Source organism: Petromyzon marinus, chromosome 24, assembly GCF_048934315.1.
Source record: "Petromyzon marinus isolate PM22_M1 ecotype Great Lakes invasive population chromosome 24, UKy_Petmar_22M1.pri1.0, whole genome shotgun sequence".
NCBI lineage: Eukaryota > Metazoa > Chordata > Hyperoartia > Petromyzontiformes > Petromyzontidae > Petromyzon > Petromyzon marinus.
In genome coordinates this window covers 1,571,199-1,578,193 of record NC_133690.1, presented here as the reverse complement: position 1 = coordinate 1,578,193, position 6,995 = coordinate 1,571,199, and the positions used below count along the sequence as shown (strand labels likewise).

Genomic DNA, 6,995 nt, shown 5'->3' with positions numbered 1-6,995 from the left:
CATACTATTCAAGCACTCAACCACTTGAGCTAATCCCCGGTCGAGTTCTTTTGGGTATTTATCGGGACAGAGGCCATATATCTTTTTGTAAAATATCTATGCCATATCACAACAAACTAAAACTTTAAATCTGCGATAACAAAAACCGAGCAAAGAGTGATGAAAAAATTGCTTGCATAGGATGGTTACAATCCATCGACCTCTGGGTAATGAGCCCAGCACGCTTCCGCTGTGCCACTATGCTGTTTGGGAAACGGACATTATCGACGTCTATGTAACTGAAAAGCATCATAAAATATATTGAAAAATATTCTTTATTGTTTGCATAAATCGAGGGTGAACAAATTCATTTGTAATATTTTGATTGACATTGTAAATATATTGATTTTGTTTTAAACATTCGATAAGTAGATATGTTGCCTCTATTTTTACATGCTAATAAAAAAAAGTTCACTCGTTGCCCATATGTGCTTTGGGAAATGTGGGTACAGAGCTCACAATCTTTCGCATACTATTCAAGCACTCAACCACTTGAGCTAATCCCCAGTCGAGATCTTTTGGGTATTTATAGGGACAGAGGTCATAGCTCTTTTTGTAAAATATCTATGCCAAATCACAACAAACTAAAACTTTTAATCTGCGATAACTAAAACCGAGCAAAGAGTGATGAAAAAAATTGCTAGCAGAGGATGGTTTCGATCCATCGACCTCTGGGTTATGGGCCCAGCACGCTTCCGCTGCGCCACTCTGCTTATTGGTAAACAGGCATTCTCGACGTCTATGTAACTGAGAAGCATCGGAAAATATATTGAGAAAAATTCTATATTTTTTGCATAAACCGACGGTTAACAAATTCATTTGTAATCTTTTGATTGACAATGTGAATATATTGATTTTTTTACATTCGATAAGTAGATATGTTGCCTGTATTTTTACATGCTATCAAAAAAATTCACTCGTTGCCCATATGTGCTTTGAGGAATGTGGGTACCAATTTCACAATCTCTCACATACTATTCAAGCACTCCACCACTTGAGCTTATCTCCTGCAGAGTTCTTTTGGGTATTTATCGGGATATAGGCCATAGCACTTTTTGAAAAATATCTATGCCAAATCACAACAAACTAAACCTTTAAATCTGCGAAAACTAAAACCGAGAAAAGAGTGATGTAAAAAGTGCCAGCATAGGATCGTTTCAATCCATCGACCTCTGGGTTATGGGCCCAGCACGCTACCGCTGCGCCACTCTGCTTTGTGGAAAACTGATATTACCGACGTCTATGTAACTGAAAAGCATCAGAAAATATATTGAAAAATATTCTTTATTGTTTGCATAAACCGAGGGTTAACAAATTCATTTGTAATCTTTTGATTGACATTGTGAATATATTGATTTTGTTTTAAACATTCGATAAGTAGATATGTTGCCTGTATTTTTACATGCTAATAACAAAAATTCACGCGTTGCCCATATGTGCTTTGGGAAATGTGGGTACAGATCTCACAATCTCTCGCATACTATTCAAGCACTCAACCACGTGAGCTAATCCCCAGTCGCGATCTTTTGGGTATTTATAGGGACAGAGGCCATAGCTCTTTTTGTAAAATATCTATGCCAAATCACAACAAACTAAAACTTTAAATCTGCGATAACTAAAACCGAGCAAAGAGTGATGAAAAAGACTTGTTAGCAGAGGATGGTTTCGATCCATCGACCTCTGGGTTATGGGCCCAGCACGCTTCCGCTGCGCCACTCTGCTTTTTGGTAAACTGGCATTCTCGACGTCTACGTAACTGAGAAGCATCGGAAAATATATTGAGACAAATTCTATATTTTTTGCATAAACCGACGGTTAACAAATTCATTTGTAATCTTTTGATTGACAATGTGAATATATTGATTTTTTTTTTACATTCGAAAAGCAGATATGTTGCCTGTATTTTTACATGCTAATGAAAAAATTCACTCGTTGCCCATATGTGCTTTGGGGAATGTGGGTACCGATTTCACAATTTCTCGCATACTATTCAAGCACTCTACCACTTGAGCTAATCTCCTGCAGAGTTTTTTTTGGGTATTTATCGGGATATAGGCCATAGCACTTTTTGAAAAATATCTATGCCAAATCACAACAAACTAAACCTTTAAATCTGCGATAACTAAAGCCAAGCTAAGAGTGATGAAAACAATTGCTAGCAGAGGATGGTTTCAATCCATCGACCTCTGGGTTATGAGCCCAGCATGCTTCTGCTGCGCCACTCTGCTTTTTGGGAAACGGACATTATCGACGTCTATGCAACTGAAAAGCATCATAAAATGTATTGAAAAATATTCTTTATTGTTTGCATAAATCGAGGGTGAACAAATTTATTTGTAATATTTTGATTGACATTGTAAATATATTGATTTTGTTTTAAACATTCGATAAGTAGATACGTTGCCTCTATTTTTACATCCTAATAAAAAAAAATATCACGCGTTGCCCATATGTGCTTTGGGAAATGTGGGTACAGATCTCACAATCTCTCGCATACTATTCAAGCAGTCTACCACTTGCGCTAATCCCCTGCTGACTTCTTTTCACTCTTTATCCGGACAAAGGCCATAGCACTTTTTGCAAAATATCTATGCAACGCCACAACAACCTTTACCTTTAAATCTGCGATAACTAAAACCGAGCTAAGAGTGATGAAAAAAAACTTGCTAGTAGAGGATGGTTTCGATCCATCGACCTCTGGGTTATGAGCCTAACATGCTTCCGCTGCCCCACTCTGCTTTTTGGGAAATGGGCATTATCGACGTCTACGTAACTGAGATGCATCGGAAAATATATTGAAAAATATTCTTTATTGTTTGCATAAACTGACGGTAAACAAATTCATTTGTAATATTTTGATTGACATTGTAAATATATTGATTTTGTTTTAAACATTCGATAAGTAGATATGTTGCCTCTATTTTTACATACTAATAAAAAAAAGTTCACTCGTTGCCCATATGTGCTTTGGGAAATGTGGGTACAGATCTCACAATCTCTCGCATACTATTCAAGCACTCAACCACGTGAGCTAATCCCCAGTCGCGATCTTTTGGGTATTTATAGGGACAGAGGCCATAGCTCTTTTTGTAAAATATCTATGCCAAATCACAACAAACTAAAACTTTAAATCTGCGATAACTAAAACCGTGCAAAGAGTGATGAAAAAGACTTGTTAGCAGAGGATGGTTTCGATCCATCGACCTCTGGGTTATGGGCCCAGCACGCTTCCGCTGCGCCACTCTGCTTTTTGGTAAACTGGCATTCTCGACGTCTACGTAACTGAGAAGCATCGGAAAATATATTGAGACAAATTCTATATTTTTTGCATAAACCGACGGTTAACAAATTCATTTGTAATCTTTTGATTGACAATGTGAATATATTGATTTTTTTTTTACATTCGAAAAGCAGATATGTTGCCTGTATTTTTACATGCTAATGAAAAAATTCACTCGTTGCCCATATGTGCTTTGGGGAATGTGGGTACCGATTTCACAATCTCTCGCATACTATTCAAGCACTCTACCACTTGAGCTAATCTCCTGCAGAGTTTTTTTTGGGTATTTATCGGGATATAGGCCATAGCACTTTTTGAAAAATATCTATGCCAAATCACAACAAACTAAACCTTTAAATCTGCGATAACTAAAGCCAAGCTAAGAGTGATGAAAACAATTGCTAGCAGAGGATGGTTTCAATCCATCGACCTCTGGGTTTTGAGCCCAGCATGCTTCTGCTGCGCCACTCTGCTTTTTGGGAAACGGACATTATCGACGTCTATGCAACTGAAAAGCATCATAAAATGTATAGAAAAATATTCTTTATTGTTTGCATAAATCGAGGGTGAACAAATTTATTTGTAATATTTTGATTGACATTGTAAATATATTGATTTTGTTTTAAACATTCGATAAGTAGATACGTTGCCTCTATTTTTACATCCTAATAAAAAAAATATCACGCGTTGCCCATATGTGCTTTGGGAAATGTGGGTACAGATCTCACAATCTCTCGCATACTATTCAAGCAGTCTACCACTTGCGCTAATCCCCTGCTGACTTCTTTTCACTCTTTATCCGGACAAAGGCCATAGCACTTTTTGCAAAATATCTATGCAACGCCACAACAACCTTTACCTTTAAATCTGCGATAACTAAAACCGAGCTAAGAGTGATGAAAAAAAACTTGCTAGTAGAGGATGGTTTCGATCCATCGACCTCTGGGTTATGAGCCTAACATGCTTCCGCTGCCCCACTCTGCTTTTTGGGCAATGGGCATTATCGACGTCTACGTAACTGAGATGCATCGGAAAATATATTGAAAAATATTCTTTATTGTTTGCATAAACTGACGGTAAACAAATTCATTTGTAATATTTTGATTGACAATGTGAATATATTGATTTTTTTTTACATTCGATAAGTAGATATGTTGCCTGTATTTTTACATGCTAATACAAAAAGTTCACTCGTTGCCCATATGTGCTTTGGGAAATGTGGGTACAGATCTCACAATCTTTCGCATACTATTCAAGCACTCAACCACGTGAGCTAATCCCCAGTCGCGATCTTTTGGGTATTTATAGGGACAGAGGCCATAGCTCTTTTTGTAAAATATCTATGCCAAATCACAACAAACTAAAACTTTAAATCTGCGATAACTAAAACCGAGCTAAGAGTGATGAAAAAGACTTGCTAGCAGAGGATGGCTTCGATCCATCGACCTCTGGGTTATGGGCCCAGCACGCTTCCGCTGCGCCACTCTGCTTATTGGTAAACTAGTATTCTCGACGTCTACGTAACTGAGAAGCATCGGAAAATATATTGAGAAAAATTCTATATTTTTTGCATAAACCGACGGTTAACAAATTCATTTGTAATCTTTTGATTGACAATGTGAATATATTGATTTTTTTACATTCGATAAGTAGATATGTTGCCTGTATTTTTACATGCTAATACAAAAAGTTCACTCGTTGCCCATATGTGCTTTGGGAAATGTGGGTACAGATCTCACAATCTTTCGCATACTATTCAAGCACTCAACCACTTGAGATAATCCCAAGTCGAGATCTTTTGGGTATTTATAGGGAGAGAGGCCATAGCTCATTTTGTAAAATATATATGCCAAATCACAACAAACTAAACCTTTAAATCTGCGATAACTAAAACCAAGCTAAGAGTGATGAAAAAAGTTGCTAGCAGAGGATGGTTTCGATCCATCAACCTCTGGGTTATGGGCGCAGCACGCTTCCGCTGCGCCACTCTGCTTTGTGGAAAACTGATATCACAGACGTCTATGTAACTGAGAAGCATCAGAAAATATATTGAAAAATATTCTTTATTGTTTGCATAAACCGAGGGTTAACAAATTCATGTGTAATCTTTTGATTGACATTGTGAATATATTGATTTTGTTTTAAACATTTGATAAGTAGATATGTTGCCTGTATTTTTACATGCTAATAACAAAAATTCACGCGTTGCCCATATGTGCTTTGGGGAATGTGGGTACCGATTTCACAATCTCTCGCATACTATTCAAGCACTCAACCACTTGAGCTAATCCCCGGTCGAGTTCTTTTGGGTATTTATCGGGACAGAGGCCATATATCTTTTTGTAAAATATCTATGCCATATCACAACAAACTAAAACTTTAAATCTGCGATAACAAAAACCGAGCAAAGAGTGATGAAAAAATTGCTTGCATAGGATGGTTACAATCCATCGACCTCTGGGTAATGAGCCCAGCACGCTTCCGCTGTGCCACTATGCTGTTTGGGAAACGGACATTATCGACGTCTATGTAACTGAAAAGCATCATAAAATATATTGAAAAATATTCTTTATTGTTTGCATAAATCGAGGGTGAACAAATTCATTTGTAATATTTTGATTGACATTGTAAATATATTGATTTTGTTTTAAACATTCGATAAGTAGATATGTTGCCTCTATTTTTACATGCTAATAAAAAAAAGTTCACTCGTTGCCCATATGTGCTTTGGGAAATGTGGGTACAGAGCTCACAATCTTTCGCATACTATTCAAGCACTCAACCACTTGAGCTAATCCCCAGTCGAGATCTTTTGGGTATTTATAGGGACAGAGGTCATAGCTCTTTTTGTAAAATATCTATGCCAAATCACAACAAACTAAAACTTTTAATCTGCGATAACTAAAACCGAGCAAAGAGTGATGAAAAAAATTGCTAGCAGAGGATGGTTTCGATCCATCGACCTCTGGGTTATGGGCCCAGCACGCTACCGCTGCGCCACTCTGCTTATTGGTAAACAGGCATTCTCGACGTCTATGTAACTGAGAAGCATCGGAAAATATATTGAGAAAAATTCTATATTTTTTGCATAAACCGACGGTTAACAAATTCATTTGTAATCTTTTGATTGACATTGTGAATATATTGATTTTGTTTTAAACATTCGATAAGTAGATATGTTGCCTGTATTTTTACATGCTAATAACAAAAATTCACGCGTTGCCCATATGTGCTTTGGGAAATGTGGGTACAGATCTCACAATCTCTCGCATACTATTCAAGCACTCAACCACGTGAGCTAATCCCCAGTCGCGATCTTTTGGGTATTTATAGGGACAGAGGCCATAGCTCTTTTTGTAAAATATCTATGCCAAATCACAACAAACTAAAACTTTAAATCTGCGATAACTAAAACCGAGCAAAGAGTGATGAAAAAGACTTGTTAGCAGAGGATGGTTTCGATCCATCGACCTCTGGGTTATGGGCCCAGCACGCTTCCGCTGCGCCACTCTGCTTTTTGGTAAACTGGCATTCTCGACGTCTACGTAACTGAGAAGCATCGGAAAATATATTGAGACAAATTCTATATTTTTTGCATAAACCGACGGTTAACAAATTCATTTGTAATCTTTTGATTGACAATGTGAATATATTGATTTTTTTTTTACATTCGAAA

The 6,995-nt window shown here is 37.1% G+C and overlaps 1 non-coding gene across 1 annotated transcript; it reads right to left on the bottom strand.

Annotated features, from left to right (window-relative positions):
* Positions 1 to 6,254: 6,254 nt before the first annotated feature.
* Positions 6,255 to 6,326, bottom strand: TRNAM-CAU (transfer RNA methionine (anticodon CAU)). Its single transcript has one exon. It is a non-coding gene; the product is annotated as a tRNA-Met (tRNA).
* Between the last annotated feature and the right edge of the window lie 669 nt (positions 6,327 to 6,995).